Here is a 7,466-nt window from a genome sequence, read left to right as displayed (position 1 = left end):
CTTCAGAAAGGTAACATAATTTATTTCCAAAGTTTACTCTTGTAAAGTCACCTGTTTGTTCAACTTTAAGAGTGCAATGAGAGAGAAAAGAGTAATGAGCAGCACACTTCGTAGTAAACTCGTCTCATGTTGTGTGTGCATTTTATAATTTTATTACCACAAATATATATTTCTGTATGATTTCGATATATTTTCTAGTCTGGCAACATTTGATAACGTCATTAGTTTATAGAAGGATAGCATTGTTAAATAAAAATTAAATTGGAATTGTGTATGTGATCTCTTTTGGTGCAGATACGTCACATAATATGTTCACTTTTTTTTCCTGTCACCACTTGCGCGTGAGGGAGTGAACCAAGCCTGCCGACTCTCGACGGTCTCGAGCTGAAAGAAAACGCAGCTGAGGTACGTTAGGCCTAAGACTTAACCTATTTTTCATAGTGATTCATCATGATTTTTCTGAACGTAAACCCCCAGAAACGAGATTGGTGAAATGCTATTCAAACTTGTGGGAGCATGGCATGGGCTGTAGGCTACTGTATTAAGATTTGTCTTATCCAGCAACATTACATTTTTTAACGTCTTTAATTTGATTAAAGTCTAACGTTAGCATTGTGAAATGACATTCATTTAAGATGGTGTAATTTTTTGTATTTATTGGCGCGGTAGCCGTTTAAAGCTACACTGTGTAACTTTTTTAGTCTATTCTTAGCTAAAAACACTTAGTTCTTTCAAAAATATATGTGCTCATTAATGTATATTTACTTCTTTCAAGTAATAAAGTATTCTCGTAAGTTTATAATATGCCATTGAAAATACATAAGGTAATGGGATCTAACGGTGGTCGCCATGTTGCCCCTCCATCTTGAAAGTACATTAGCCAAAGAGGGACATACCCGTAAATTCAAGCTTCGCCTTTGGCGTTTTAACCGGTTTTAACACTGTGCGCGTCAACTTGTTCAGACTTGTCTGGTGCATGCGCAGAGAGTTTTCATCTCAGCAGCTCCAGTAACAGAGTTATACGGAGTTTTCCTGGCTTGTTTATTCCTCAAAAGTCTGTTTTTCCTTGTGTGGTATTTCTGTGCGTTAATAACTCCGTAAGTAATAATAGTTATTGTCATTGTGGATGTGTTTCAGAGTGTGTCATCATGTAATTCAGTTGATGTTACCTCAGAAGTATTTTTGTGTCAACATACAATAGCGTAATGCTCACCTATATTTGAATAGTCATTCAGTTATTAACAATGTTTATTCGTTTATAGAAAATATTTGCTTGTAATGTATGTTGATGGAAATATGTATCAGGTCTGATCGGCATATTAACACTTGTTATACAGAGCTAAACCTGCGCACACACTTTTGTAACCGGACACCGCTTGTTAGCAGCGGCAGCTCCGCTCCTTTTAATGCAGCTGCATTTAGCGCCTATATGTGGTACAATAAGCTCTGGTTTACGGTTACATTATACAAATGTAACTTATTAGTTATACAGTTCTTAACTTTGTATATTCTGTCATGTCATTATCATGTATATTTACCATCCTAATTTGTTCTCTCACAGAAACCACATTTATGTACATATCCATGCAAACCTGTTTATGCCTTGCAATTGGATGACTGAATAAACATTACTATCATCAAAGTTCACTCTGGATTAGCTGCAGTTCTTTCTAGCCGAATAATTAGGCCAGTTGAGTTCCAACCATCCCACTGCGCACAGAATATCCCACAGGCACCGTGTCGAATGTGGATGAGGTCGAACTGGAAGCCATATTAATCTTGGACTAAATCGGCCACCGTAGGAGTTAAAACGAAATCGGAATTGAACAGAACAGAAACTAAAATTCACTGGATGGTCATATACAAGTTCACCACTAGATGGGGGAAAATATCACACAGTGTAGCTTTAATAATCTCTCGTTTTTTTCTCTTGCTTGCTGTTGCCGCCTGAGGAATCAGACATTGAAGTTAAGCGGGCAGAGAAAACGCAGCTTGAGGTAGTATCTGTTAAGCTACGTTACTTAACATATTTTTAATAATTTCATGATTTTTCTGAACTTCATTGCCTTCAAGCTGCAGAAACTATAACGTTAGATTGTTAATAGCCTTTTGAAGTGCCATTCCCGACTTTTGGGAGCATATATTGTATTAATATTTGTCTTATCTGGCGAAATTACATTTATAACGTCTTTTATTTGATTAATTCAAAGGTCCAGATTAGCAGACGAACTGGGAAGGTGGTCCAAAAAAAAAACCGAGTGCCTCAATCCACACGTGGCATCATTCATCAGGGACTTCATTGAGTATGACTGGCAGAACAACTAATACCAGGTGAGACTTTTAATTGTTACCTTGAATACCTTGGAATAACTGGAAGCCAGTTTGGGTGGGTAGTTGGTGGTTGAAAGTCAGAGGTGGCCCGCAACTTGTCTATTAAAGGGATAGTTCACTTTAAAATTTACTCTCAAGTTGTTTCAAACCTGTATGAATTTATTTTTTCTGCTGACCTCAAAAGAGGATATTTTTGAAGAATGTCAGTAACCAAACAGATAACTGGAGCCAGTGACTTCCATAGTAGGGAGGAAAAAAATACTATGGAAGTCACTGGCTCCAGTTATCTGTTTGGTTACTGACATTCTTCAAAATATATTCTTTTGTGTTCAGCAGAAGAAAGAAATTCATACAGGTTCGAAACAACTTGAGGTTGAGTATATGATAGCATTTTCATTTTAAAGTGAACTATCCCTTTAGGCCTGCCAAGCATCATTTTCAAATCATGCAGTTTTACAGCGTCAACACAAGGTGATTCAACAACACTGACATGAAAAATAGGAGGAACATTGTGTGACAACACCAGCCAGTTAGAATACTTTTCCATTCACTGTTGTATCACTAACTGTAAACATGGGATTGTGGCAGAAATGTGGGATATTCATGTACAATTTTATAATATTATTCATGTAGACAGTTATTAAATATTAAAGTAATGGCAAATGACAGAAACCAATACTGTCTAATAAGAGTCGAGTTGCAACTCCATAAGAATATAAGAATCCATAAGAATTGTGTTAACGAAAATAAATTTACATTTTACATCTTTATTCAAGCTATAAAAAATATCAGCCCTGGGGGATGCTACTCCACAAACCACCAACAAAGCATATAAAAAATACTAAAAATTATTTAAAACTTTTATGTATATGTCATCAACCCATCTGTCTTGCTTTAAACTTTTACATTAATAATGAATTTCTTCCTCTGCAGGGTAGAAGACTCCAGCCCAGGAAGTCCAGGTCAAGTTTTAAAAGAATAATAGTTATGAAAAAAAAAAATAACTCCTTGGAGAAAAACAATATTCAGGTTTGAAATCCTGCTGTTTTTAAAGGGATAGTTCACCCAAAAATGAAAATTGTGTCATCATTTACTCACCCTCAACCTGTATGAATTTCTTTCTTCTGCTGAACACAAAGAAAGATATTTTGAAAAATGTCGGTAACCAGACAGTTGATGGGTCCCATTGACTTCCATAGTATTTTTTTTTCCTACTATGGAAGTCAATGGGGTTCATCAACTGTCTGGTTACCGACATTCTTCAAAATATCTTTCTTTGTGTTCAGCAGAAGAAAGAAATTCATACAAGTTGAGGGTGAGTAAAGGATGACACAATTTAAATTTTTGGGTGAATTATCCCTTTAAATCGTTTAATTTTTATAGATTTGTAATTTTACCCAAAAATTTTAATACATATTGATTGTTTTGTTTGCTCAGAAAAGTGTTGAAATGAAATGAATTATTCACAGATAAATGTTAACTTATTGAAAAAAATGTATGTTCAGAAAATATATAGGTTTGAAATCCTGCTGTTTTTAAATCATTACATTTTTATACATTTGTAATTTTATCCAAACATTTGAATAAATATTGATTGTTTTGTTTGTTCAGAAAAGTTTTTTGTATGTTCAGAAAAGTGATGAAATTAAATGTTCACAGAAAAATTGTAACATTGAAAAAAATTATGCTATACTATTTTTATTTTATGAATTTTTTTAATTAAAAGTGAGAAAATAAATGGCATTTGTGACTGTCTTTATTTTACAGTACACAAAATTAATGCAGTAATCCCCATTACAGTAGTAGTTATGAAATACAGTACTGTGATTATTACTGTAAAAAAATGTACAGTAATTTTAAAGTTACTGCGATTACATTTACAGTAAGAATACTGTGAAATGAAATACAGCAACTTACTAGCTAATTGCTGCCAGCAAGTTGCTGTATTTTTCACAGTATTCTTTTTACAGTGTACTTATGAAGAAAATTATTCATAATTTGTTCAAGCATCCATAATTATAGCCACGTTAATAACGTTTGTAAGAAACCAAATCATTTGTAAATCCGTCAAGATTTCAGTGAGATAAGAGTATTTGTGTTCATGCAGATTATCAGGTACCACAGAGCCCTGCCTGTGACAAGATGGCCGCCGGTGATGACATTAGAGACTCCGCCGTAAGACATCTAGCCTTTATTATGGATATCTATGGGATTACCCCCTTGACATTTGCCCACTACTTCTCGATGCTTTTTCCTGATGATTTATAAAACAATTACTCCGAGTCGCCCTCTGTCGTTTCAAAGAATAGCACAACGGCGAGCGCGTCAAGTATAAACGGCTTGTCCGTTTGGGGAGGAGCGCGCACAGTCAGCGGAGGCTCGCGCTGTGGAGCCAGGCTAAAGTATAAACAAGGCTTGAGAGCGTCAGATTAGCGTGATGTTCGGCAGCGGCAGATCTTTCAGTGACAGCAGCCGTGCTAATGATTAATATAGCTTTTAATTACTGTAATGTTGAATGTATCATTGTTTAAAAAATCACTTTCAGAGACATTAGCAGTAGCAGGGTTGCCAACTCTCTCGCATTTGGCGTGATACTCACGCTTTCAGGCTCTGTCTCACGCTCTCACGCTGCCCAACTTAATCTCACGCCAAATTGAGTAGTATGAAGCTGCAGACTCGGAGCCTGCTGCATCTACAGTCCCGCACCCAGAGTCCCGCATTCTCAGGCCCCTCGTTTTTCGAGACAGCGCCTTCTATCAAATTGGATCGTGTAAACAATGCAATTGCAATGTGAAGGATTTAGGCCGAAACGTGAGTATCATCAATTTTATTTAACACATTTCTTTTTTAATCAAACCACTTTATAGCTCATCGACACCAACATGAATAGCTCATTTAATATTTGTAAAGATACTTTTTATAGCTTAGCAGACTTTTTGTAGACAAGCCATTGTAAAATATGATTAAAATTAAGGTAGACCAATTAAATACATTGAGTGTGAGTGTATTAATATCAAAGAATGTCATCATTCATTATTTAATCAGATTTACAGTTTGACCTTTTTTTTTTTACCTTTTATCTTAAAACTATAAATTGAATTAATTAATGTCAAATGGAGTAATTTTTTACTTTATATAATTTATGTAGCCTACTTAAATGAGTAGCCTATACTTATAAAACTTACATATTAAAATTAATCCATGTTAATTAAACTGTGATATGAAGTTGTTGATATGAAGGATCCTGCAAATGGTGAAATAACTGTATCTGAATATATATATATATATATATATATATATATATATATATATATATATATATATATATATATATATATATATATATATATATATATATACAGGGAGTGCAGAATTATTAGGCACGTTGATTTTCTGATCATATTTTTTTTCCAGGCACATTTGACCAATTCCAAACCACAGTAATCCTAATAACTACTATTGATTTAGTATTTAATAATGTATAAGTGATATATAATTGTTCATGAAGGCTGGAAATGAAAATCACCTTATATTCAGGTATGCAGAATGATTAGGCATGTTTTCTTTTACAGATAAATTGAGCCAAAAAAGAGATTTAACTCAGACTGAAAAGTCAAAAAGTATTAAATGCCCATGAGAAGGATGCAATACTAATGCAATACTAGACATTGCATTTAAGGCGTGACCATTGGACAGTGAAATGCTCGTTGGGTCAGCAGGGTCAGATAAAAACATGTGGTGAAGAAAAGACACCTGTTAACTGCAAAAGAATTAAGAATTAAGGTGAAGAATTAAGGGTGAAACCATCAGGAACCCTTTAGTCTCCAGCGCCACCATTTTCCAAAGCTGCAACCTACCTGGAGTCTCCAGAAGTGCAAGGTGTCAGGATCTCAGAGACTTCAGTTAGGTAAAGAATCCTAAAAAATGACCCCCACTAGATAAGAATCACAAGCTGAAGTGTTGTAAAATACATGAAGAAGGTTTTTTTTATAGGCTTTATGGACAGATAGGTTGAGAGTGACTCTTGAAGGACCAGCACCACATCCTCTAGTACCACTGTTTGAAGAATTCATCTTCCAGAATCTGGCAGTACGTTTTGGGAGTTCATTTTTAGTCCATCTCTGCAAAACGGACTTCAGGATGGACTAAAATGAACTCCCAAAACGTACTGCCAGATTCTGGAAGATGAATTCTTCCATTAATTATGCTCTGTAGGCCTCTGCCTAGAATGTTACCTGTGAGAGAGAGAGAGAGAGAGAGAGAGAGAGAGAGAGAGAGAGAGAGAGAGAGAGAGAGAGAGAGAGAGAGAGAGAGAGAGAGAGAGAGAGAGAGAGAGAGAGAGAGAGAGAGAGAGAGAGAGAGAGAGAGAGAAAGCGAGAGAGAGCTAAAGAACAGCTCTCTCCAGAGAAAGCCAGAGAATCCAAAGAGAGCGAGCTACAGATGAAATTCTCTTTTATCCTCTTCCCTGAAGTCACCAAATTCAAATCTGACTTTTGTAAAACTGACCAATCAGACCAAACCGTGAGACATTTGAAAGTAACCAATCAGACAAAACTTTCCCCCATTGTATCACAGGTGCGAAAACCTTTTGACCAGCCAGCCTTTTGTTCTTCAAACCCCAACTGGCCCCTCTGATGGCGTTAAGGGGGAGGGGGTTGAGTCAATTTCAATATCCTGATCACGACGATGGCTGCTAACAACAAAACAGATGATTTTGTCATATTTCAAATATCTTTGATTATTTTCCACCTTACATTATTTTACCTTATGCAATTGAAGATGAAAAGTAAAGTCACTAACAAAATTCTTTCTTACTTTTTTCTTTTCTTTGTCCTTTTTACAACAACATGATGTTTAGGTGATCGTTAAATAAAGTACAGAATTGTTTATTATTGGTGTTTTGTCTATTCTTATTTGAGTTAAGCTTTGCATTGCATTCAAAATATCAAAAAACGTTTGTAATGGCATGGTATGTTAATTAGACCATTAGGTTGAACTGAAAGAAACATTGGAATTTGAAAAACATTGAGGCAATATAATAATCACACAATATAAATATTGATAATAAGATAGTTCAATCTGTAATTGTATCTCTTCCATCAGTAATTTTCTTTCAATTAGGCTAGCCTACCACC

The 7,466-nt window shown here is 35.3% G+C and overlaps 1 long non-coding RNA gene across 2 annotated transcripts; it reads left to right on the top strand.

Annotated features, from left to right (window-relative positions):
* The first annotated feature begins 945 nt into the window (after positions 1-945).
* On the top strand, positions 946-4,073 carry LOC307120560. 2 transcript variants are annotated; one of them, XR_013815812.1, is made up of 4 exons: positions 946-1,097; positions 1,960-1,997; positions 2,211-2,331; positions 3,265-4,061. It is a non-coding gene; the product is annotated as an uncharacterized lncRNA (long non-coding RNA). The 2 variants fall into 2 exon arrangements; XR_013815811.1 differs by lacking the exon at positions 946-1,097 and having other exon boundaries at positions 1,893-1,997; positions 3,265-4,073.
* The last annotated feature ends 3,393 nt before the right edge of the window (positions 4,074-7,466 follow it).

Source organism: Gobio gobio (assembly GCF_949357685.1).
Source record: "Gobio gobio genome assembly, chromosome: 24".
Classification (NCBI taxonomy): domain Eukaryota; kingdom Metazoa; phylum Chordata; class Actinopteri; order Cypriniformes; family Gobionidae; genus Gobio; species Gobio gobio.
This window is presented reverse-complemented; position numbering and strand designations above follow the sequence as displayed.